At 41.0% G+C, this 27,280-nt stretch overlaps 1 protein-coding gene across 7 annotated transcripts in view; it reads right to left on the bottom strand.

Annotated features, from left to right (window-relative positions):
- Positions 1-27,280, bottom strand: part of NRXN3 (neurexin 3) — a 1,690,724-nt gene that overhangs the window by 910,082 nt on the left and 753,362 nt on the right. The gene's annotated exons all lie outside the window — the stretch shown is intronic.

Raw genomic sequence — 27,280 nt, 5'->3', positions numbered from 1 at the left:
GATAAAACATTCAAAGGAAGAAATGAAGGGAAAGAAAGTCCCATAAGGACTGAATTTTAAAATGACAAGTGTAAAAATCCTCCTCACTTCAAGAACAAATATCCCCCCAATGGTTGCATAGTAACATTCATTTCTTTCTTATTAAATATTCATTAACTCAATAACTCGGCAAATACCACTCATTTATAACATGCAGGGCTTTGGCTAGTGGCTGAGGATAAAAGGAGAAATATATTAAAAATCCCTGAATAAAAGTTACTCAGAGTCTCATGGAGGACAGAGTAGTGTAAAAAATGTAATACAATGTTTTCAGTGCTCTCATAGTAGCATGTGCTTCTTACACTCTACTTTATGAGCATAGCGAGAGGGAGGAGGTATTTCTGTATGTGTGTGTACACGTGTTTGCCTTTTGGTCTGGGTTTGGAGTTAAGAAGACAGCCGTGTTCAAGTAAGACTTCCTAGAGAAAGCAATGCTTATGCTGCGTAAAGGATGGACAGGAGCTAGTGCTCCAGGTGGACCAGAGACGGAAGAACGTTCTGTACACAGGCAGATTTGCAAGAGGCTGGCAAGTGCAGGGAATATGTGGGGTTCTATGTGGTAGGGAAGTGGAGGGCACTTTTAATGAGAGGTAGGAGATGAGTCTAAAGAGTGCTAGACTGTAAGGACCTTTATGCAATAACATATGAAATAAGATTTTTTATTTTATTTTCTAGACCAAAAAGAGCTCTTAAAATATCTTAAATAGGCTGCAATGTGTGTCTGCTGTATTATTTAGGATTATTCAATTTTACTATAGATTACAATAAAAGCAAAGGGCTAATAAAACTTATAGAATGTATTTAGTATAGAGAGCAAATGGTAACCTCTGACACCTGTTAAACATACAGAAAATAAAGAGAGCATATGTATTTTAAACAAAGATAAAATGGATGGACCAAACAGAGAGGTACTTGCCCATAGAAAGGGATGGAAGTACCTAGTAAACCATATATATTTATAAAGCTCAGACCTTGTCTGATTGACAGCTGTCATCCCTAAATCGGTCAACTCATTAGTGACATTCACTATGGCCCCATTTTTTCTCCGCTTGAGACACATAGATAAAACATATATGTGGTCATCAGACTAACTGGTGAGCTATAGCTGTGGCCAGATCTATTTGCTCTTGTGTCTCCAGTAGGGCAAGCGTGTGATGACCCCAGATGCCTTCCAGCTGCTGTAATCCCTATCTTAACCTCAACTCTGGTCCTTGTAACCACCCATCAGCAGGAAAGGCTGATATGGCAGAGAGGGAACAAACTACATGAACACTGTGTGACCAAGGATCCAGGTAGAGTAGTCTTACCATCCTGCTTATTATCCGAAGTGTGATCATCTGCCTGATCTCTTTCCCCTTGCTTTTTGCTGTGCACTTTAAGTGATTTAATGAACCATGTAATTACACATCTTAATCTGGTCTATGAGCATTTCTGTGCCATGACCCTTAGGGCAGCCTGCCTGAGTATACTTGGAGTATGACGATGATTTCCCACATGCCACAGGGATTGATATGATCAGATTACAGTTTTAGAAAAATCACTCTGGCCCTTCAAGCGTGAAGCCTAGAAGAGGGGTAAGGCTGGAGGTAGAGACCAATTCCTGAACCCCTTTGCCAGCCAATGAAACGCAACTCGGATTTCACAAAGCAAGGGTTAGATGAGAACTAGAAGCTCTAGTCCCACACAGGAGAAAATGCCCGGAAGACCCCAATTCTTTACTGTTAAACCAAAATAAACTCCACTCCTAAAACACCGCAAAGACCATGCAAAAACCACTTAGAAGAAGAAAAAGAAGAAAAAATAACTAATGTCAAATAAAGGCTGAGATTCCTCCGCATCCACCCAAGGTTATGCACCCTTCCTGGTACACTGATGGTGTCAGGAGAGCTTGCAGAGTTAACGGCCCACCACTATTACAACACAGTCCCATAATCTCTCCTGCAGGCCAGCAAGATACCCCGAAGAAACTGAAACCAGCACACTAAAAACACCAGGTGGAGGAAATGGCCAAACGATCATTCAAATGCCTCACAATGAGTAGTGAACCGGAGGGCATGACAAAGAACATTGGATTTCAAGCTAGCCAGACTTGGCTTCCCAAATTCCTGCTCCATAAGTACTAGCTGTGTGACCTTGGACACACACCTAAATGTCTCTGAGCCTCAATGTCTTAGAGTTGGAAACTGGTATGAACAATCGTTTTCATCAAGGGGCTATGGTGAAAGACATATGAGATAGCACAACGAATGTGTCCAGCTTGTCTGAATGTGACTGTCGTACTGTTATTTCTTCAGTCTCTGGTTTATCCCAATGCTAAAAATGTATTCCTTTAAGCATCCTAACACTAATGTTATGTTGCTAAGGAAACTTTTCTAGAGATAACCAAGGCTAGCATTGGGTCATTTAGATTTAAGCACTTAGGCTTTGAGAAACGCCAGCAAATTCTCCTCTCTGGGGAACACTGTTCAGCCATGAGCTTTGGGATGACTTAAGAAGCTTACAAATTCCTCTCACAGTGAACTCAACTTCAAGGCCACCGTGTGAAGCCAGTGTCATTTACAAGTGCCTCAGAGATGGAAAATTTCCCAGCGATATCTTCCATTCTATAAAGTCTGTTATAGTCTCATAGAACATCCTTCTATTTCTCATTTTTCCTTGCATTTCTTTTTTAAAATTATGGTTTTTCAACCTAACTAAAAACATCCAATTATTGTTAAATTGTGAAAAGGAGAAGATGAATTTGCGAGGCTAAATGATATGATGTGCAATTCAGATGGGTAATTTACCCAAGTAAGGAAACTGAGAAGCTCAATTTCTCTGCTACTGTAAAGGAATATTGTACCAGATGAGCCCCTGCAGTTTCAAAGAGGGATGAAATACATAGGAAAGAAGCATGTTTAACAGCCAAGGCATCACCTACAACAAAGGAAGGGTAGGTACACACCATTAACATACTACTTGAGTAAGTACAGGCACTGCCAAAATATCTGTGGAATGAATCTGTAAAATCGAGATGAGAGAACTCTACAAATTCAGAAGGTGACTTGAAGATGATCAAGTCCAGTCCTATTTTATCTTTGACGAAGGTTCAAAGGCACAAAAAGGTTAAGTGACATGCCCAAATTCTTAGAACTAGTAACAGAGCGTGAGCCCAGGACTCTGGGAAATCACTTCAGTGGCCTCTCTATCAAGACATGAGTAACTCTTCAGGGTAACCGAGGCTGAGACTATGGAAACGCCTGATGGGAATGTTACCAGTAATGTTTTCCTTTAGAGTGAGGTATAATTGACATATAGTAAACCACACATATTTAAGGTGATCAATTTGATAAGTTTTGACATATGAATAGACCTATGAAATCATTACCACAATCAAGATAGGGACCATAGGGCTTCCCTGGTGGCGCAGTGGTTGAGAATCTGCCTGTCAATGCAGGGGACACGGGTTCGAGCCCTGGTCTGGGAAGATCCCACATGCCACGGAGCAACTGGGCCCGTGAGCCACAATTACTGAGCCTGCGCGTCTGGAGCCTGTGCTCTGCAACAAGAGAGGCCGCGATGGTGAGAGGCCCGCGCACCGCGATGAAGAGTGGTCCCCACTTGCCGCAACTAGAGAAAGCCCTCGCACAGAAACGAAGACTCGACACAGTCATAAATAAATAAATAAAAGAACGTGAATTTCTTTAAAAAAAAAAAAAGATAGGGACCATATCCACCACCCCCAAAAGTGTCCTTGTACCAGCTTGTTATCCCTTCCTCAGGCCCCTCTCTAGGCAACCAAAGATCTACATTGTCACTATAGATTTGTTTGCATTTTCTAGATTTATATAAATGGAACCGTACAATATTCTTTTGTGTCTGGCATCTATTATTGTGAGCATAGTCCATTCCTTTGTTCTAATAAAAGCTTACCTTCTGTGAAAAGAGGTGGTGGGGCATATTTGGCTTGCAGCTTGTAGTTTGTCAGCAGCTGCTCTAGTTCTAGAGCCCATGCGCTTATTTCTATGCTGTACCCCATCCAGCAGAGGTCACTGGAGGTAAAATATGACTGACTGCTAGAGGCCAGACAAAGTAGGGAGGGCATTTGTGTTGTGTGCATTGGGGAGCAGAGTGAATGTGAGTTACTAAGTGAGAGTTAAGGTAGGAAAGACAACAGATGATGTATAATGCTAAGGAACTGGACATTATTCTGTAAACAACTGAGAACCTTTGGGGAATTGAATAATAATATTAAGAAGAGAGTGGAGTGGATTAGGTGAAGACCAGAACAGACAGACTACAGAGAGACCACTGAATTTTAGGAAAGAGGTAAATAATCCTGAATTTAAAATACTCTATAGCAGAAAGAAATAAGTAAAGGGTGTGAATAGAAGAGAGAGCTAGGTGATCAGCTGGGTGACAGGGTTGGGGGCTGGGAGGGGCAAATTAAGGATTACTTCCATGTTTCCAGCCTGCTTAACTTGGTCTTGCCACTTATTTTAGATGAAACAAAGAAAGATAGATCTGGGTTTGGAAGAAACACTGATCAGCTCTATTTCGTACATCCAGAGTTTGTGGGACATACGTGTGGGAATAACTAGGAAGTAATCAGAAATGTGAGCCTAGTATTCCAGAGCCAGATGGAGAAGATGAGGGCTTACATGCTCACATACATATATCCACAGCCCTTTGAGTCTGAAACTAGTTTTCATTGATCGCTGTCACCTACAAACTGCCAAAACCTCCCAGTGACATCATGAGTTGTGCCTAATGATGTCATGGGAGCCATGGCTGGTGTTTTTCAAATTCTTATCAGAGACGCCAAGCCAGAAATTGATAAAGCACTGTTGTCTCAAAACTACAGTGACTGACTTACCTTTCCCAGGTACCTGGGAGACATCTGCTTAGGCACAGGGAAGTACATGAAAGTGAGTCAATGTTTAATCCCACTGTCTTTCTCTTCTTAAACCACCACCCTTGGATCTCCACCACCAGGATAACCTACTGTGGATTGAGGGGCCTGGAGTGAAGGTATCCCTAGAAGCGTTGGAGCTGCCATGGTTTGTGAATCTGCCCCAGAGCTTCCTCTCCAGAAATAGCGCTCTGCTGGGCCAACGGGGGACCTTAAAATGCTTTAGAGCAGCATGTGTGCAAGGACACTTTCTAGGATCTCTTCACGTGTGTCCCCTTCCCGTCATGCACAGGCATCTGCCTGAGCTAGAAATAGACTGCAGAGTGACAATAAATTTAGCAAAGTCCCTATTCAAAGCCAGCAGTTCAGTGGTTTGCTTTGTTTTGTTTCTTGTTCTCTGGTGCCCTCCTGTGTTCTATTCTCAGATAACACCTGATTTACAAGATTTATAACGCTTGATTTAAAGTAAGTTCAAGTACAAATGACTCTTCCTTTGAGAGCATAAAAAGACCACATGACCACATATCCTACAGGCTTCAGTTTGTTTCAACAAATACGTTTCCATATCAACACTGTTTTAAAACAGTAGAAGACAATCCCTAACGTTTAACACATTGCCTGCCATAAAGTAGAAGCTCAAAAAATATTTGTCAAATGAGTGAAGGTCCATTAGCCACAGAGTTAAATAAGGAAATCTGTTCAGGCTTTTTGGTATATTTCATTATAGCAAATTTATAGGGAATTGCTGAATTGCTTTCTTTAGCTTGGATTATATTTGTAACTACTTTATAAACTGCAACAACAACTATAAAGGAAGAGTCCACCATTTATTCTTTCATGCATTCCTTCATTCAGATATTTATTGACTTTGAACTATGAACTACACTCTGTTTTAAGTGCTAGGAAGTCAAAAAGGAAGATACAGTTCCTGCTCCCAGGTAACACACAGTCTAGTGGTAAAGACAGAAAAGTAACCCTAACATTTCAGCACAAGTAAAACCTGCTATAATAGAGAAATGCTTTGGCCATCTGCAGATCACAAGGGAGGGACAGATCATTCAAATCACAAATATTTTATGCTGCATATCGCAAACTCCGGAGCTGCTTGTGGGCTATCTTTCCAGCCCCACAGCTAGATTTTGAGTCCCTACAGGGTGACTTGGTAGCTCCTATTTGTACAAGCCAGCATCTCCAAGAATTCTAATTAACACATAGAAGGTACCCAGGATTTTTAACCTATTCACTGAACTCCTCTTATATTGGTTTCTACATCATTTGACAATAAGAACATATAAAGCTGGAAGGAATATGTCAAAAAATATTCCTTCATCTGCCTAATGCCTGGGAAGTTAGAGCTGAACGTTTGGAATTACAAGCATATGCTCCTTGCTTGCCTCTCTTGGTCACATCTAAGTTGCTAAATTCAAACACCACTTTCCAGCCACAGTTCACAAATGTGTTCACTCCTTTTTCCTACCCTCAAGACACTTGTCCACCTGACTGCCCTACATCTACATTATCAGAGCATTCTTTTTGCAGGAGTTGTATCATCCGGTGATCTTGGGATATTTTATCCTTTGCAAGCAGACTCTGATTCCATATCTACTATTTCAATAAAGCCACTATTCCACCTCATCCTTTGAAACTCTTCTAGATCAAACAGAAAAATCAGATCACTTTTCAACAGGGCCTGGGGCTAAAATCTAAGGCACTAAACTGCCATCTTCCTTAGGCTGGAGACCTGCCTTAATTTTGTTCTCTAGAACTTGACTCCAAAAAAAATGTGAGTTCAAACATATCACTGAATTCAACCAGAACCATGTGCTGACTGCAAGCTCCTCCACCAGCCAGCACCACAGAGCCTGACTTCTCCCATTTTTACCTAATTGCCAAGCTCATGCCGCTCTCCCTTCTAGTCAAATGGTTTTCCTGGCTTCCTGGCTCACAGTCTTCCACTTCCAAGAATTTGCTTGTGAACTTCAGTGTTCTTGAGACAACTGCAGCATTACCTTCCTCTCCTCCTTGGAAACTGCAACCCCAAACCAGCTCCTTTGGGATATTTTCACCTAAACAACATGGTCTAGAGTGGAGAGAACAGTTTTCTCAGGGCTCAGCACTGAACCTGGGTTCAAGTTTCACTTCTGCCCCTTCAGGTAAGGCACTTAACACTAAATATCTGATTCTCAATGCCCCATCTGTGAAATGGGACTACTCATACCCACAGCATGGAAACCTTCAGCAAGCATTCAATAAATGCTGGTTTCTTATCCTCACTTCCTCTCTGATTAATCCCACTCATTTTCTTATCTAATATCATAAAGTTCTATGATTATTGGACATTGATTATATCCCTGGGTTGGTTTTATTTTTTCATATTTTCTTCTCTCTCATTTGATCTTCTAAGAGCAGAGACCATCACATATTTCTGGTAGGATGCTAATTAATATTTTAGACACCAGATGCTATTGATCCTTTACATCAGTACCCCCACCAATCAGCCTGCTCCCCAAATCCTGCTTTACAACCCCAAGGTCTTGACTTTTTTTTTAATGAAAACCTCATTAGTTCTATGTCCAAATAATCTGATAAATCACAAGGGTTGAATAAGTCTGCCTTATAGTGGAGGTCACCTAAGGGGGGCAAAAAAAGACAATTTCAAGTTGTGAATCAATGAGAGGGCAAAAGACAAAAAAAATCTGTGTACAGTATGCCTGATCACAATTCCTTCATCTTATGCCTTACGCTCTAGATCTTGCTTAGGAAACAAAATTCTCCTTTTATTACTGTTGTAAATAGCAGGGCATCCAGATACTTCATCGCTTTTTCTCTTTCCACTCAAATTACATATGTGTGAATTACCCCAGTTTCATATGTATATATTTTAAATTTTGTTAGTCACCACCTGTACATTACATCACCAGCACTTATTTATCTTATAACGGGAAGTTTTTACCTTCTGACCACCTTTACCCACCAGTTTCATATTATTTTTTGTGCAATGAACAAAAAGAAAATTCCAAGTGCCACATGCCCTGGAGCTCTATGACCATATATTGAGAGAATCACCAGGATTTTCTGCAAAGGGGGCAGGTGGCGGGTAGAACACGCCTAGGGTATGGCTCACTGTGCCCTTCCACCCATCACCACTAGAACCAGGCATGATGGAAAGAGCCCTGGAGAAGGAAAACTTTGGTTCAAAAGCTGGTCCCCCCCCCCCGCACGTAGCAGCTGTGGGCCTTAGTTAACGTGCATGTGTTCTTTGAGCTTCAGTTCATCATCTGCTAAGCTATCTGCAGGCCACATTAAAGTATATAAAAATCTCCTTCCTTCCTTCTTCCCTGTCTTAGCCCAAATGAACTCTTTTCCCTTCTCGGTACAGCCATGGCACTTTGTGCTGTAATCTACCTGTTTATGTGTCTGTCTCCCTGACCAGACTTGAAACCAGGAAGCAAGTCACATTTGTCTTAAACACTGAGTATCAAACAGAATGTCTGGGACATAAGAGGACCTCGACAGATGTTTGTTAAAATATTCCTTCTTAACATACCATGTTATACTTAAGCAGAGGCACTACTGACAGAATTTTTCAAAATTTTAGCAAAGCTCTGGAAAACCATCTATCTCCCTAGTGTGCCAGGAACATGAATTTCATTGTCAATCCATTTCGCTTGTATTTCATGAGGCTTTCACTCAGCGCCCACATCAGACTTCCCTGAAGCACAGGAAGCCTGGCCTTTCACCCCACTAGCTTAGTCCTTTCTTAAAGTCTGCACTTCTCCTCCACTGGCACAAGTCTATAACTTACAGGCCAGCAGGAACTTGAAGAACTTCCAGGCTCCAAAAGTTTACACAGACGTGAGAAAGCTGCCAGAATTTTTAAAACCTGTAGTTGTCTACAGCTGTTCACACCATCTCTTTAGAGATCATGGGAAGTAAACCAACATTAATAATAATAACAATAATAACTAAAGCTACGTTTATTGAAAACTAATGTGGCAGACATTATGCTAAGCACTTGATTGGAATTATTTCAGTTAAGCTTCATAGAAGCTTAACTCCATTATTATCACTATACCTTTTATAGAGATGAGGAAATTGAAGTAACAAGATGTCTAATCATTTCCTTAAGTTAAAAACTGTAAGTCATAGAGCCAGAATTTGCCAAAAGGCAGCCCTGTTCTAAAATCTGTACTGTCTTCACCTGGGGTCCTTCCTAAAAGCAGACCTTAAGACAAGGATTGGAGTGCAGGTAGTTTATTTGGGAGGGGATCTCAGGAAGCAGGGGGAGGAGGTTGGGCAGTGGAACAGGGACGGGAGGAAATCAGGTTAATAGCCAGGTAATTGCTGTGGACAACTGGGGTGTGGTCTCACCAGGGAGCCTCCAAGAGAGGCCCACCTTTCTAGCACTTTTAGTCTGTCTTGAGCAGGCAAAGCAGGCTCTCGTGGCTGGCAAACACCCTCAGGTAGACAGAGGCAGCTGCTGGTTCAAAAACTGTCCACAAGGGACCTCAAGACAGGCTGAGGGACGTACTGACAGAACGAGCGAAGGTGTCCTTAGCCACTGCACTCTCCCACGCAGGGGAAAACGCACGAAGGTGAGCCAGGGCAAGCTTAGAAACATCTCTTCAGAAAACAGACCGCCACATTCGACAACAAGAACAGGAAATACAAAAATGGATTACTTCTCTCTCTGTTTTCTTTCTGTTGCTAGTCTGGGGACAGAGATGTGTAACAAAAAAGTTATGTAGCAGGATGTTAAGTGAGAACTTTTCTGATGTCTGAGGATTGTGCCCAAGACCCACACAGAGCCACCAATAAACTGCCCCAAATTGGAGACAGACACCTCCCACAGCCAGGTCTTCCTGGAAGGGAACAGAATCTACCCAACTACCACCAACTGCCAGACTGAAGATGGGTGCAAGGGAACTGCATTTTTATGGGAAACGCGGCTTTTGTGAAGAGAGTTGTCTTCTTCCCTTCCCCAGTGAACACTCGGCTTTAGTAAGGAGCAGTGGTAGCCTTCACTTGCAGTCACTCACGGAGGACGCATCTTCATCTCATTCCCTGACTAAATGCTTGCTGGGCCCTGCAGGTGCACCCACTGCCACTCCTGGAAGAGCCATAATAAGAGACTTCTTAAAGAGTTTGGCAACTGTCCCCTGGAATACGGAGGGATACGTAAAAATTATGACTGACGCTTATTTCCAGTCTAGAAATTTTGAAAGATTCAAGCCAGCCATAGTAGATTGTGCCCATAGAGCTTGGAGAGGCCAAGCCTGAAGCCTAAAAGATGAGGCAACCCCATCCCAATTCCTCAGGGACTCTGGGGGTCCCAGAGAGACCCTCAGTAGTTCCTGTATTTCTACTTTAAGGAGTGTGAAGGTGAGAGGAGAAAAATGCCCTTGGTCGTCACTAGGTCAAGCAACCAGGTTTGCCCAACCAGGAGAAGCTGCAGGTGGGATTGTGGCAGGGCTCAGGGTCAACTAGGCTGACCCGTCTCAGGGGGTCTTCAGAGGAAAAGGGGCCAAGACAAACCTGACCACCACACTCTGGAAAAGGATATACCACCTAGGCAGATCACCACAACCACAGTGAGTGGAACAGACTCAAGTTGGCTAAGACTGAGGCGCTTTCCATAAGCAGTATGAACCCTAAGAAGACTGTGCACTTCCCACAGAGACCTCTTCCAGGTTAAAGCACTCCACACCTGAGGAATCTGGCCTTGAAATCAGCCTCTGAGTCACAAGTCTAGTCTATGATGGGGGAGGGGAGCTTTACATCAGGTAAGAGAGGAACACAGGCTATACTGGACTAAATTTTTTTTTTTAAATTTTTTTATTTTTGGCTGTGTTAGGTCTTCACTGCTACGCGCAGGCTTTTCTCTGGTTGCAGCGAGCGGGGGGCCACTCCTCGCCACGGTGCACGGGCCTCTCACCACAGGGGCCCTGGAGCACGGGCTCCAGGCACGCGGGCTTCAGTAGTTGTGGCACGTGGGCTCAGTAGTTGTGGCTCGCGGGCTCTAGAGTACAGGCTCAGTAGTTGTGGTGCACGGGTTTAGTTGCTCCGCGGCATGTGGGATCTTCCCAGACCAGGGCTCGAACCCGTGTCCCCTGCATTGGCAGGCGGATTCTTAACCACTGCGCCACCAGGGAAGCCCTGGACTAAATTTTAATAAATGAAATGAATGAGAAATTGTGGAACTTGTTCAAGATGTAGCTAAAGGAGTAGAAGTGAATATTGGACATAGTATGGTTGAAAGAGATTACTGGAAAAAAAGACAAAAGAAAACCATGACATGTTTATTCCTCAAAGAACTGAGACTCTATAATAAATTCATTACAAGAGAAAAAAATCCCTGACACTTGTCTGTCAGGATTTTCACTACAGAGTGAAGTGAATAGATTTAAACTCTTATTCTAATATTAGTTAAAAGCCTACATATTTAGTTTATGAAATTTTTTAAAGCTACACAATCCCACCCATGAGAGAGACCTCAGCCCACCTTGTGTGGAAATCAACACTGGCCTCACTCTTCCGTAATCCTGAGCAACTCAGAGTGCTTCTCCCCTTTTCACTGCCCACAAAAGGCGAGTGCCACTTGGAAAGGGGGCTGCTGTAGCAACGCTGACAAAACTCCCACTTACGTGAAAGATGGTAGAGAACATGATTATTAACTGGAGAAACCAGCTGAATAGTAATACAGTATATTCAAAGCCGCTTACACTAGCTGTGTCTAAATTGGTTGAAGGCCCATAAACAGCATGAACTTGATCTGACAAACATAGCTCTCTTTACCTTTGATGCACAACTGTTTTGGTTTTTGTTTTGTTTTTTTTCTGTTTCGTGATCTTGGCCTCAAAATTGGAGACAATATTTTAGAAACTATGATTCAAAAAATTCACAAAGTAAGATTCTGAGATAAATAGATTCCATACTTAATTACATTCTAGAAAATTCAAAATGTTTATACCAGAGACTAGAGCATCTTGTTTTAGTCACAAGTTTGACTCAATTGGATTCAACCTCATTATGAATATTGATATTTTTATAAGAGGGAAGGGTTTACTCAAAAGGTGTAAAATACCCATAAATGGCAGTGAAATATCCTAGCTGCACTCTTCGTTACTGAGTGAAAAGAAAACCTCTATGTTCTTACACGTGTGATCATAGCGAAAAATTAGTTGTGAGTAGATCGATTTCAATGAAACCATCAGGGTTACAACTTCGGCAGAACTAAATAAATAACTTCCTATTTAGAGATGTGGAGAAGTCATAAAGGGTAAGGAGAACAAGAACAAAAGTAACAAGATGCGAGCATTCTGAAAAGTATGCCTTTTCAGGGATTTTTTTGAGTGATTCTCAAAGGAAGTTTTAAGATTTCCATTAAGATTTCACACTGAAAATCTCCTAAATTCAAAATTCAAAGAAAGAAATGTAAGCAATCTAATATAGTTCTACATATAACTAGCTTATATGCAATAATCTATTAATTTATATTTTTAAACAATTTATCAATTCATGTGTTCATTAATCCATGTATGTATTTGTACATGCATGTATTATTCTGCATGAACTGTATAACCTAGATTGCACCCTGCAGTAGTATTTAAAAGCATCTTCTCTATTTGCCTATACTTTCCTGGCCCCTCCATCCAGCATGTGTCTGTGCTTTCATTAGAAAAAGATGCCAACCTTAGACCACATCTAACAGATGGGATTAAAAGTGATTCAGGTCATAAGAAATTCAGTGTCAGCTTCTCCAATTTTCATCACCATCCCACACCCAGCATCTCCTCCTTGCTCCCAGTTTACTCCTTACTCACATATGGAGGTAAATGCTTATGAGAATACAAGTTATGTTTCATTTGTCTGTTTTCAACTTTCACTAACACTTCTCTAGGCTGATCTCCCCTTCACTGAGTTTGCCTAACTTGAAGTCCACAAGGACAGGGACTGTCTATTCCATTCATCACTGTATCCCCATGCACCCAGCTGGGCATGTAGGTGTCTGTGGTACAATAAAAATAAATACATGGTCTTTCTCCCAGGTTCTGGGCACAGAGTGCCCAAAACCTTCAGAATTTATTGCTTGTTTTGTATGTTAACAAGATGACTCATGGGGGGGAGGAGGCGCTAGAGAGCTTCAGGGTGGGGCTGGTGGCCAGAAATATTGTTAGATTAGGGCTAGAATTCTCAGTTCTACCTCCAACCTTCAGACTGGGGAGACAGGCTAGAGACTGAGTTCAATCACCAATGGCCAATAATTCAATCGATCATGTCAGCATAATGGTACCTCAATAAGACCCCTAAATGATAGAGTTTGAGGAGCTTCCAGGTGGGTGAACACATCAATGTGCTGGGAGGGTGACATGCCCAGAGAGGGAACGGAAGCTCTCCACCCTCCCTCTCCCATCCTTGCCCTCTGCATCCCTTCAACTTGGCTGTCCCTGAGTTGAATCCTTTAAAATAAACCGAAAATCATTAAGTAAAGTGTTGCTTGAGTTCTGTGAGTCACTCTAGCAAATTACTGAACCAAAGGCAGGGATCATGGGATCCTCCAGTGTGAAGTTGACTAGGCAGAAGTATGTGTAGCCTGGACACCCCATTTGCAGCTGGTATCTGAAGGCAGGGGTGGGGCTGTCTTGAGGGACTGAGCCCTTGACCTAAGGGGTCTGCATCAACTTCGGGTATTGTCAGAATTGAATAAAATTGTTGGACACCTAGTTGGTGTTGGAGAACTGGTGTCATCGGAAAAAACACAGTGTTCAATATTTATTTGTTGAACAACTGATTGACTGAATAAGTAAAATCAAATCTATGCCCTTTTAGAAACAAAATTGCAGTTTCAGGTTCAGAATAATTGAGCAAGATCCTATTTTTTCCTGTATGCCTTGACACTTTGCTATGCTTTATAGTTCTTTGTACAGTGGGCCCTCAATGCTGAGTGAACAAAGATGGAAAGAAGGAAAGGAAATTTTTCCTCCTAAAGAAGGAAAAACTAAATGCCTATTTCTCGTAAAGAGGGTAATTCTAGAAATGACAAGTGCTGTCTGTTTTGTTATCCCACTGCCCATCTGTGGCAGGCATTAGTGTTTGCAATCAAATATTTCCAGTACCTTCGGGCACAGGGTAAGATTGAACTCCCCACTTCCTTGATGCTTGGTATAGCCATGTGACTTGCTTTGGTTAAAATAGCTAGCATCACCTCTGGGCAGAAGTGTTAGGGACCAATGTATGATTCACCACTCTTCCCTCTATCATGGTGGCCAGTCATGTTCTAGATGGCGACTGCCCTGTCAGCCTTGGTCCCTAAGTAAGGACAACATGAGACAGAGCTCCCAGCACAGCAGAGATGCAGCAGAAGATGCAGTATCAGTGAGAAATAAATTTTGTTGTTTTAAGCCATAAGACTTGGTGGTTGTTTGTTATCATGGAAGATCCTAGCCCATCCTGACAGAGAACATTTCCCACTTCTGTATTTCATCATTTAGAATGTTGAATGCTATGCGGCAAATAAGTATAACTGAACACTGGCATTTTCAGAGAATGGCATGCATTCAAACTGAGCAAATTAAATGATGAATATGGGAGGCTTAGCACATTGTGACTAAAATATAAGTGGTTAACGAAATTAACTATTATCATCATTATTATTAACAGAGTTAAATTTGAAAACTCCAAATTAAAATTATGTAATATAAATATCAATAACACAGCTAGATTTTTTTAAGAGACTCTAATGAGTCATACAGTAATAAGGTCAAATAAGTTATATTATCTTTTCCCACATAGATGTTTAACATGTGTTCACATATGTGACCTTGACTAAGTCACTAACCTCTCTGACATTTGTTTGCTCATCTATAAAACATATAAATCATACATTAGAAAAAACCCATGTGAAAAGCAGATGACATATAGAAGCAGCAAATGCTAAAGCATTAGTTTACCATGATGAGAACAGAAGAAAAGGGATTTTGTCATTTATGATTCCGTCTAGTAAAATCCACAGGAATTATTTTGCCCCACCTCAGTTTAAATGCCCATTTGATATTCTAAAACAATTTTTTTAATTTAAAATCTAATTCTCCCCCATGTGTCTAATCTGATAATATCAACTCATCTCCTTCCCTGGAAAACAGATATTGAAAATAATTGCCAACATTAAGGTAAAGTTACATGAGATAACTTAGTATTTTGGTGCCGTTCTTCAACAACTGTATTCCAAAATTTCTGTGTTGTTATAAATTGAAAAAAAAAGTTACCCTGCTTCCAGGAAGTTGGCCAATTATTAGTAATACACAGAAGCATGGGTATTAGCACTGGATGCACCTTTAGAGGTCATCTATTTCAATTCCCTGCAGGCAAAAAACAATTTTAATGGAGAATGTTCTAATAAAAGAAAACTAGTAGTTGGTGTGTTCTATTTGAGGTGAAACAAGCATCTCTCATATAACAGATGCTGAGAAAGACTACATTTTTAAATTTAATAAAAGTCTGTCAAACTATATTTGGAATTACATGTTTTCCCTTGATGGAAATTATGTGTATTCATGTTCCCAATGTTTAGACTAATCGTTTTTCCTGTAAACCTAAAATTGTGTAAAATCTCTCCTGATCACTCTCTGTGAGACAGCCCTGAGGCAGTGGGTGCTGGTGACGGCCAGAGCCAGGAAGACCCAGTCCAGTCACTGGACTAGGGCTGGGCCAGTTAACCACTTAGCCTTTGCAAATGGTCTATGAACTAGATGTGTCCCTTAGACAGGAAACAAGAACTTAGGTGGAGGAGCCATTGAGAGCTGCATCTTACACCAAGTGAGAATATTTAGTTGAGGACTGCTTCAGAGACAAGAGGAAGAGGATATACTCCCAAGCTAGCTTCCACCTTGATTATCACGATTCCTTCCAATACATCTAATCCCTTCTCAAAACCCAGCTCTTCAATTTCGCCCTCATGGCATTAATGCACACTATTCTGTTCAGGCTTTCTCCCTCTGCTCCCTACACCCCGCCAGCAGGGTTGATCCTGAAGCTTCCTTCTCCATGAAATCTTGTTTGTAATTCTTTGATATTTGTTGGTAAGACCATATCTTACAGTGGGTTCAAAAGAAAATTATAATTGACAAACTGCCCTCTCTTATATCACCTATCATCATGTCATCTTTTCAAACTATTTATTTAACCTTCAATTTATTATCCTTTATTGCTCAAGACTTATGCTTAAATAGGTTTTTAATTCCCTTCTGCCTTCTCAAAAGTCAACTCATTTGGAGTTTTAGCTTTTCTGATCTTAGTTCAACAGCCATGCATTTCTCTTTTGTTTTTGTCCACTACTAAATGTCTTTCCTTCCTCCTTCTGCAGTGCTGTTTCACCATGAGTTTTCCAGTCACATCATCTTTCTCAGTGAGGGTATCCACCACCATATTGTCAGAGGTCAGATTCTAGAAGGGCCTCTTCTGCTTTATCTAGATTCCACTTCTAGGCAAGTAGAGAGTCTATAACTCTATGTGACCTGGAACTCCAGGACACAAAAAGGCGAAAATGGCTTAGGGATGGCACAGGAGGAAGGCCCAGAGCAAAGGAAAAATGAAGATATGCTCTTGGTGAAGGAGTCTTAGGTACTAAAGGGGCAGCCCAAATATCAAGTTCAAAAGGGTAAATACAAATGAAATAAAATAAATTGAGTTCCTGAGTAGAAAGTGGAACCAAGAGAAGGAACATGAAGCAGCTCAACTCTGAGAGAAGAAACTTGTTTATGGTACTTATATGCACATTAGTTCATTTAATAGGGTTCAGTCATAATATTCTTTCTTTTCCCTAAACTGATTCAGACAACTTCAAGACATAGATGCCAATATTTCCTTTACTAAATGCCAAGATGTCATGGTTACTGTTGTCCAAGATCTCTGTTCTGTTCTTCTACCTCCTGACCCAGACTCACATTCATCAAAAGTTTTTCTGGAATAACTGTTTACCTCATCACTTGCTTATCATTGAATGACCAGAATGTAGCTTTCAAGATTCTTTTGAGAAATTAAAGCTAGCAAATGTTCTGATTTAGTTCTTTCTAACTCATACACACACACACACACACACACACACACACACATATATATATAGAATCATATATCCAGAAAATATTCAGAGAGTTTAAGATAACCACGACTTTTAGACCTTGCTCATGGATCAACTTTGTAATAGACATTAGGAAAATATCTCACGTAAATATCACCTCACCAAGTAGGGTGACGCTCTTATGCCTGTGTTTTCACACTCCAGTACCTGGAATTTGGACAAGCAGGTGACCTTCCTCATGTGCCTCCATGTATAATTCCTTTTTTCCTTCTGTTCTATCTATCACCCATGAACAAAGGACAGTCATCCTTGGCCATTCCTAGGTCCTACCACTCCAGACCTTGGTGCCACCAGGATCTCCTATATAACTTATTTTGACAACCATTCAAGATTTCATGTTTTGTTACGCACAGACTGTTCTGACATCTAGACAACTGAATAATGTCTTCCCTTAAGAAATCTTAATACTACCCTCTACACAAAGCTTCTTTCTATTTTACATCATGACCTCCATGCTAACTGGAAATAGAGATATAACTGTTTTTATCCATCTTCCCTTTAAAATTGAGTTTAAATATCTCTTATTCAGTTAATGGAATCTCCCCCCCCCCCCATTTCTTTCCAGACTTACTGAGGTGTTATCAGCTGAATTATATCTCTCTGAAAATTCATATGTTGAGGCCCTAGCCCTCAATACTGTAGAATGTGACCAAAAGGAGATAAGGTCTTTAAAGAGGTAATTAAGTTAAAATTAGGTCATTAGAGTGGGGCCTAATACAACATGAATCATGGCCTTACAAGAAGAGGACATCTGGACACACAGACACATATTGGGCGGGGGGAACAATGAGAAGAAGTGAGGAAAAAACAGTCATGGACAAGCCAAGGAGAGGGGCCTGGAATGGATCCTTCCCTCGTGGCCCTCAGAAGAAACCAACACCGCCAACACCTTGCTCTTAGACTTCTAGCTCCAGAACTGTGAGAAAATAAATTTCTCTTGCTTAAGCCACTCAGGCTATGGTGCTTTATTACAGCAGCTCTAGCAAACTAAATACATGAGACACTTAGCATAAAATCCAAATTCCTCACCATACCTACGTGTATGGCCCAACGTGAACTAGCCTCTCCCTACATCTCAGACCTCGTCTCATTTTCTAACCAGACAAGTTTTTTCTAACAGGCCTTGCTGACTCCCAGGACAGGACTTTTGCTGTGTACTCTGCCTGGAGCACTCTGGCCACAGATCTCCCCATGGACTGCTCCTTGTCATTCAGATCTCAGCTCAAAAGTCCTTGCTCAGAAAAACCTTCCTTGACTTTCTATCTAAAAGTAGTTATCTCCGGGCTTCCCTGGTGGCGCAGTGGTTAAGAATCCGCCTGCCAATGCAGGGGACACGGGTTCGAGCCCTGGTCCGGGAAGATCCCACATGCCACGGAGCAACTAAACCCATGTGCCACAACTACTGAGCCTGCGCTCTAGAGCCTGTGAGCCACAACTACTGAGCCTGGGTGCCACAACTTCTGAAGCCCACGTGCCTAGAGCCCATGCTCCGCAACACAAGAAGCCACCACAATGAGAAGCCCGCGCACTGCAACAAAGAGTAGCCACTGCTAGCCACAGCTAGAGAAAGCCCACGCGCAGCAACGAAGACCCAACACAGCCAAAAATTAAAATAAATAAAATAAATAAATTTATAAAAAATAAAAATAAAAGATGACCCAACTACATGCAGTCTATAAGAAACTCACTAAAAAATAAATAAATAAAAATAAAATAAAAGTAGTTATCTCTTCTACCAAAACTTCGTATCTACTTTCTTGGTTTATTTTCCTTATAACATTTTTTTAAATCAGGGAACTTAGTTTGCACCATCAATAGGTATAATTATGACCACTTTGCAAAGAAAAACAGATATCATTTGGTGAGCATATGCCTGGGTTTGCCAGCACAATTCTAATTTATACCTATTCCAGTGTAATTATTAAAAGTACCCCCTTTCAAAGTAAAAACTGTCCTGATTTGGATAAAAAATGATAAAAATACATCCTGAAAGTCGTTTAAAGGTTTGAGCTGTTTTCTACACTAGATGACATATCTCAGCTCCCGAGACAAGACCCTCTCTTAAGTTCCATGCATCTCTGCTTTCAAATACTAAATGAAAAAAAAACAAAAAACTAAATGAGCCATGTGATTTCACCCCTCTGTTCCTTGGCAAGTGAAGTTTCTTCCTCTCTCTCCCTACCCACCACCCTCAAATGCTGGCTCTCCTACTCATCCTTCAAGACACTGCACAGAGGGAAATTCCTTGATTCAATTCAACAAGAATTAGGCAATCCCCTTCTGTGTATAACACTATAGTATAATTTCTTTCTTTATTTCTATATACTTCCCATTAGATTATAGGCTTCCCTTAAGAATAATTTTGTTTCACTCATATTTATATATCCAGTATCTAGTATCTAGAATATTTGTCATAACATGGTGGACATTCAATGATGCCCAATAAATGGTACTAAATGGACCACTGAATGTTCTCTAACTCTTCTAAACTCATGTTCTTTTCCTGTTCCACATACCGTAGGATTTGGGGAAAGGTGGAGGAAAAGGTAGCTCAGTCATTCTTATGGTTATAAAATAGATTAAATAAAAGTATTTTATAGGACTTCCCTGGTGGTGCAGTGGTTAAGAATCTGCCTGCCAATGCAGGGGACATGGGTTCGATCCCTGGTCCAGGAAGATCTCACAGTCGGCAGAGCAACTAAGCCCATGTGTCACAACTACTGAGCCTGCGCTCTAGAGCCCACGAGCCAAAACTACTGAGCCCGCATGCCGTAACTACTGAAGCCTGAGTGTTCTAGGGCCCGCGTGCTGCACCTACTGAAGTCCAGGTGCCTAGAGCCCATGCTCTGAAGCAAGAGAAGCCACTGCAATGAGAAGCCCACGCACCGCAACGAAGAGTAGCCCCGACTCCTCCCAACTAGAGAAAGCCCGCACGCAGCAACGAAGACCCAACGCAGCCAAAAAAAAAAAGTATTTTACAAACTATACAGAATTCCATATATCTGAAACTCTCAAACTGAAAACTCTATCCTTGAATTTTCCCTCTACTTTTATTCTAGCGTCTTTAATTTACATTTTCATATGCAACTGGCAATAGAAAAACACTTGTTGTGTCTCAGGATCATCTTTTACATGCTGCTCTTAGACATCTCTTTCCAATATTTCCTGTTCCATCATTACATCATCACCTGTTTACTATCTCAGATAATTCTGACATCTTATTTCCTTTCATCTCTATTAACACCCTATCCACTAAGTTCTTCCATTCTTTTATCAAATGGAACAAAGGGAGAAACCCACTTGAGCAAATTATCCCCCATCCACAGTCTTCATTTCTCCCGTTTTGTGGCAACCACTTCCAAATGATGTCCCTGCACCTGCCCTTGCCCCCTTCATTCTATTTTCCACACAGCAGACAGGGTGATCCTTTTAAAACCAAAGTCAGAACATGCCACCCTTCTACACAGCCCCCCCTCATAGTACGGGCCAAAGTCTCAATTACAGCTACAAGATCATTCATGACCTAAATGGACCACTGAATGTTGGTCCTGGTTCTCTGCTACTTTTCTGACTGCATCTCACTCACTTTGCTTTAGCCACACTTGCCCCTTGGTTGTTTCTCAAATACACAGGCACCTGGCTAAGTAACATCACACCTGCTGCTTTCTCTGGAATACTCTTCTCCCAGACAGCCATGTCACGACTCCTTCATGTCCACTCAAATTTCACCTTCTCAGAGAGGTATTCTTTGGAAGGGTAAACTTTCACCCTCCCCACCCCAACGCACCCTATCCTTCTTTGCTCATTATCGTCCAAAGAGCTTATCACCATCTGTTTTACAATCTTATTTTCTTCCGCATTCGTTTATTGTCTGTAACCTCCACTAAAACATATGCTCCAAGAGGGCATGGATTTGAAGGGGATTTTTGGTTATTGTTGTTCATTGTTTTATTCCAAGCTCTTTGGACAATGCTTGGCACATATTTGGAGCTCAAAATATATTGACTGAATTGATGGATACAATTTCCTTCCTTTCTAGTCTCCTTCACCAGTCCATGCCTGGACGGCAGCTGGGCTAATAGGTGGGCGGTTAAGAAACCTGAGTAGGAAGTGGAATGTGAGAGTAATCACTGGTGGGAACCACAGAAACTGAAGAAGGTCCAGCTCTGGTTGCACAAACCCAAAGAAGATGCCAGAGTTTCTTTCTTGGCTTGGGTCAGTACATGAAGCATTCAGAGAGTCCAGCACAGAACTAGGAACAATGCTGGGACTGGGCAGTTTAGGCACTGTCTGCAGAGCTTACTTCTGTCCCCTTATTTATTGGGAAGCCAATAAACAAGGAAAGGCTAGATAGTGTTGAGATTTCTAGAACAGTCATTTTCAAACTAGTGCCACAGGGTCATAAAGAGGTGATCATGGGACTGCCAAGTCTAGGAAAAGTCCAAGGATCCAGAGCTCCCACCTACCCATAACCCAACGCCAAACGAGAGCAATTCAGATTTTTATGTTTCCTATTTATCACAGGTAAAGTCTGTAAAGAGTACAACAAGCCATTTGTGATCAGAAGGCTATTAATATCTTAGAGGCAACAGCTTCCATAATGTAGAGATGCTCTATTCAAACCAGAAAGGGTTAAGCAGTGAGCTGGACTTCCATTTACATGCTTACTTTTAACCCTGTAATTGTCTTCAGTAGATCTTATCAAAATTCTAACTAAATAATTAAGTAGTATCTTGTTTAACATTTGCCCTCCCGGCTAGAATGTACAATCTATTGAGAGAGGAACCATATCTGTCTTATTCACTGTTACAACCCAGGTTTCCAAGGCATAATAGGTGCTCAATAAATATTTGTTGAAAGAATGAATAAAGGAATAAGGGGTGAATACTTAAACAGCAGAGGTAAAGTTAATTCTCTCTTACAATAAAGTTAATTTCTCTCTTACATATAGATATGAAAAGGGACTTTATTTTTTTTTAAGATTTTTTTTGATGTGGACCATTTTTGAAGTCTTTATTGAATTTGTTACAATATTGCTTCTGTTTTATGTTTTGGTTTTTTGGCTGCGAGGCATGTGGGATCTTAGCTCCCTGACCAGGGATCGAACCCACGCCCCCTGCATTGGAAGGTGAAGTCTTAACCACTGGACCACCAGGGAAGTCCCTGAAAAGGGACTTTTAATTAAACAACAAAACTTGCTTAAATCTTTAATTTCCAGAAAAGTCTGCCATTCTCTACATCTTCTCATCCATTTCCTAAAATACATGCATCCAACAGTAAACCATCCAGAACACTTCAAACAGTCTCCAAAGAATCCTACTTTGAGCTCTCTGCTGCCCAGACAGCTGATTCAAAATCTCAGGTAAGATAAATGTATTGATAAATGGAGGACTGTTGGAAGAATAGATAGTCTTCTAAGTTCTATCTATCCTTTGACCATACTATCTGGGTTTTCCACTCCTTCTAGATTTGCTTTCCTTGAATAATGCTTCAGTGTCTTACTCTCAGCTTTTACCAAGGGACAAGACAAGGAGGAGTCACATGAAACCAAACAGTTCGTGGTAGGTATGCTGCGGAAGTCTTTGTTCATGCTATCACTGACAGGCCCATGTAGAAATGTATTATCAAGCTATGAAATTGGAAAATTGTGTTTTCCTTGAATAACTGGCATGAGTTTTCCTCACTGATAATAAGAACTGATCGTGTCTCTATTTTTTTTAATTGGCTATCAGGCAATTTAAAAAAAATAGAAATTTCAGGTTCAACCAAGGCAACCGTGTGTGGTTCCTTTAGGTCTGAATATTCATATATCTCTCAGACCATACTCCACCCCAGAGTCCTGTGTTTTACTTTTATTTATTTTTCGCTGACCTGATTTTTTATTCCTACCTACAACATCATTATTTTAGAATATATTATTGTGCCTAGTTACTGTAAATCCTCTGGGAAATAAGATGAGATGTGAACATGCAGAAAAGAATATGCTTTTCAAACTACAGCAAAATAGGTTTGGTAAACTATATTTCCACTAGAAATACTAGTTTGTAGTTCACAGAAAGGCCATATAGTATATCTTGTCTTTTATTAATCATTTACCAACTTCCCCACAGTAACTTCATCATGTGTTCAGCCTTATGGATACAGAGCTGATTGACAACATGATCAAAAGGTATTGACTGTTGGCTCAGTATGAAAGGCACTGAAGTGTCACAAAGGCTTAGTCTTGGCTTGGGCATCTTATCATCACAACTTGAACATAGATACAGGTCCCCTCTACTTTGTGAAAGTTCACTCTATGCCACTTCACTTTTACAAAACACCTACATTAGTACCTGTTTCCACTAACCGAAAGAAATCCAAAGAAGATTTTTGCTTTTATGAAAAAAGGAGAAAAGTGAAAATAGCTTTCAGCGTTTGTTTTGCCATGAGCCCATACAGAGGCAGCACACAGCCCAAGTGGCCAAGAGTGGCACCGCCAAGCTCCCTCCCCTAGAACTACATTCAGCATCTCACTACCAAGGGGCCATAGATTTGAACTGTGTCTGTGAGCATCTGTGCTTTACCTCGATTTATTTTGTACAGTCATTAGCAAGATGCATCCTAAGGTAATTGCTTCTTCACTTCACATCATTTCAGCTTATGCAAGGTTTCATAGGAATGCTATATTGGAGAGCGGAGGAAACCTGTATAGATGAAACACAGATCAAATTTGCAAATAATACAAAGCTCAGAAGAAGGTTATTTATAACACTGATGAACATGCAGCCTATGAAGTCAGACTTCCTGGGTTCAAATCCCAGCTCTATGACCTACTAGCTGTGCAACTTTGGCAAGTTACTAGCCCTCATTGTGCCTTGGCTTTCTCATTTTTAAAATGGGAATAAAATGATTTTTGCATCATAGGGTTGTTTTATGTATTTGGTTGGCCAAAAAGTTCATTTGGTTTTAAGTAAAAATAAAAGACACATTTTTCATTTTCACCAAGAACTTTATTGAACACCATATTCACTAACTGAATGAACTTTTTGGCCAACCCAATATTTTAAATAAGACACTATGTCAAGGTTTATGAGTGCTTCTTATACAGTAAGCACTCAATACATGCATAATGTTATTGTTACCATAAAATGACCATAGTTGCTAAAAAGTTCAGCATCAAATTCAAAACACTATGGGAATACTGGAATTCTACATAGAAAGCAAGAAGTCATATTTATTAAGGATCAGTACAGGTTTGGGACTTAGGTTTTAAAAATTCATTACAATGAGATGGGATGGGGGAGATCGATCTTAGAAAAAAATCATCTGAAAAGTACCTGGAAGCCTTCATGGACTCAAAGCTTTTATGCAACAAAGTTTGCTGTGTGCTTAGCATGTGCAAGACATGATTCTAGGGGCTGTGAACATCAATCAGTAAATGAGACAAAAGAGATCTCTGGCCTCATGTCTCTCATATTCCAATGGAGATAAAATAAACTAATAATTACGCAGATTAATGAAGAAGTCAGTGTCAGACAGTGATAAGATCAGTGAAGAAAGTGAACTAGAGCACAGGGATAGGCAGTGACCAGGGCAAGAGGAGACTTTTTTTTTAACATCTTTACTGGAGTATAATTGCTTTACAATGGTGTGTTAGTTTCTGCTGTATATCAAAGTGAATCAGCTATACATACACATATATCCCCATATCTCTTCCCTCTTGCATCTCCCTCCCTCCCACCCTCCCTATCCCACCCCTCTAGGTGGTCACAAAGCACCGAGCTGATCTCCCCGTGCCATGCAGCTGCTTCCCACTAGCTATCTATTTTACATTTGGTTGTGTATATATGTCCATGCCACTCTCTCACTTCTTCCCCGCTCACCCTTCCCCCTCCCTGTGTCCTCAAGTCCATTCTCTAGTAGGTCTGCATCTTTATTCACGTCTTGCCCCTAGGTTCTTCATGACCATTCTGTTTGTTTGTTTGTTTGTTTGTTTAGATTCCATATATTTGTGTTAGCATACGGTATTTGTTTTTCTCTTTCTGACTTACTTCACTCTGTATGACAGACTCTAGGTCCATCCACCTCACTACAAATAACTCAATTTCATTCCTTTTTATGGCTGAGTAATATTCCATTGTATATATGTGCCACATCTTCTTTATCCATTCATCTGTTGATGGACACTTAGGTTGCTTCCGTGTCCTGGCTATTGTAAATAGAGCTGCAATGAACATTGTGGTACATGACTCTTTTTGAATTATGGTTTTCTCAGGGTATATGCCCAGTAGTGGGATTGCTGGGTCGTATGGTAGTTCTATTTTTAGTTTTTTAAGGAACCTCCATACTGTTCTCCATAGTGGCTGTATCAATTTACATTCCCACCAACAGTGCAAGAGGGTTCCCTTTTCCAAGAGGAGACATTTTGAAACAGCAGTCAGAGTGGGAGAGGGTCTTTGAGAAATGATATTCAAGCTGTGAAAAGATAAGATGGAGCCAGCCCTCTGACTATCCTGGAAAGAATGCTCTAGACGGGGAAAGCCACAGGTTTAAAGACATGGAAGTGAAAACAAACAGTCATGATTTGGTTGTCAAAATAGCACCAAGAATTAGGTTATAATGATAGAGAAAATATTCAAAACAAAGGGCTCCCTGTTGGCCAAGGATGTGATTCTCTTCATAACCCTACCAGGTAGCTACCACTGACTGATACCTGCACTCGACAGGTGGGAAAACCCATGTGCACAGAGGATGGGACTTGTCCAGAAAGAGGCGGAGCCACAAGATGAGTCCACGCAGCTGGGCTCTGGTCACTGGGCTCTTCCTGACACATTCAGAATAGAAGTAAACTGCACATCACAGTGAGCAAAGGCCCGATGGACTCTCTCCTTTGGCAGGAACAGTTTACTTTGTTTTTGTTTTTTAATTTATTATGTATTTATTTATTTATTTAGGCTGCGCTGGGTCTTTGTTGCGGTGTGTGGGCTTCTCTAGTTGCAGCACGCAGGCTTTTCTAGTTGCGGCAGGCAGGCTCTAGAGCATGCAGGCTTAGTTGAGGTATGTGGGATCTTAGTTCCCGGACCAGGGATCAAACCTGGGCCCCCTGCATTGGGAGCGCAGAGTCTTAACTGCTGGACTACCAGGGAAGTCCCCAGGAATAGTTTACTTTGGATGGCGTATTTTAAAAAGAAACTGAAATGGAACAGGAATGGCCAGCAGTAAGAAAAGTATCTCGCCAGAAATGACTAAAAGATCTGAATGTGGCCAGCAACATGAAGAGAGAAGGCAAGAGGAAGATAGGATAGCTTTATTTAGGTGTTTGAAGAAAGCTGTATAGGTAAATAAATGATAGGTAGGTGGAAGGAAGGAAGGAAGGAAGGGAGGGAGGGGGGGGGAGAGGGGAAAGGGAGGGAGGAGGGAAAAGAAAGAAGGAGGAGGAAGAAAGAAGTGTGCAAAAAACACTTTTTATAAAAGTGTTTTTTTAATAAACATTTTTATAAAACATTTTTTATAAAAGTGTTTTATAAAAGTGTTTTTTTAATAAACTTTTTATAAAACATTTTTATAATTCTAAAAGAAAATATGATCAACAGAAGGACAGTAGGTGACAAAAGATTCTGGCAAAGATTGGTCAGGGGAAGGAATCCCAGCAATCCAGAAATCTGAGCTACGACACTATGTTCTGGTGAGACGGCAAGGTCCTCATAGCCTATAATAGTACATATTTAAACTAAGAAAACATGACTCGTCGTTATAGGTTTGCATAAGGACTTCTGCAAAGCTGAAGCACTGGACTAGATAAATTCAAGTTCCTCTTACAACTCTACATTCCTTGTTTCTATAGTGGAAGTCATAAAAGAGCACATTGGATTTAACCAGAAATGTTATCACTAACAGTTCCTGTACAGCTCAGGAACTGTAGTGTGACAGAGACAGAAGAGTCGAATGTGTTCCCTGGTGACACCTCTGGCGTGTTCAGGAAATGTGATCCCACAGCACCCGATAGGTTGACGGAGGGTTTACTATGGAGCAATGCTGACTTTATAGTGATAAGAAAACAAGATCCAAAAACCATATACAAGTGGCCTTCTGTATCTGCAGGTTGTGCATCTGCAGATTCAACCAAACATGGATCAAAAATACTCAGAAAAAAAAAAATCCCAGAGAGTTCGAAAAAGCAAAACTTGAATTTGCCATGCTCCATCAACTGTTTATCAATACATAGCATTTACACT

The sequence above is a fragment of the Balaenoptera ricei genome, chromosome 2, assembly GCF_028023285.1.
Source record: "Balaenoptera ricei isolate mBalRic1 chromosome 2, mBalRic1.hap2, whole genome shotgun sequence".
NCBI lineage: Eukaryota > Metazoa > Chordata > Mammalia > Artiodactyla > Balaenopteridae > Balaenoptera > Balaenoptera ricei.
The sequence above is the reverse complement of the archived record's forward strand: the minus strand, read 5'-3'. Positions and strand labels throughout refer to the sequence as shown.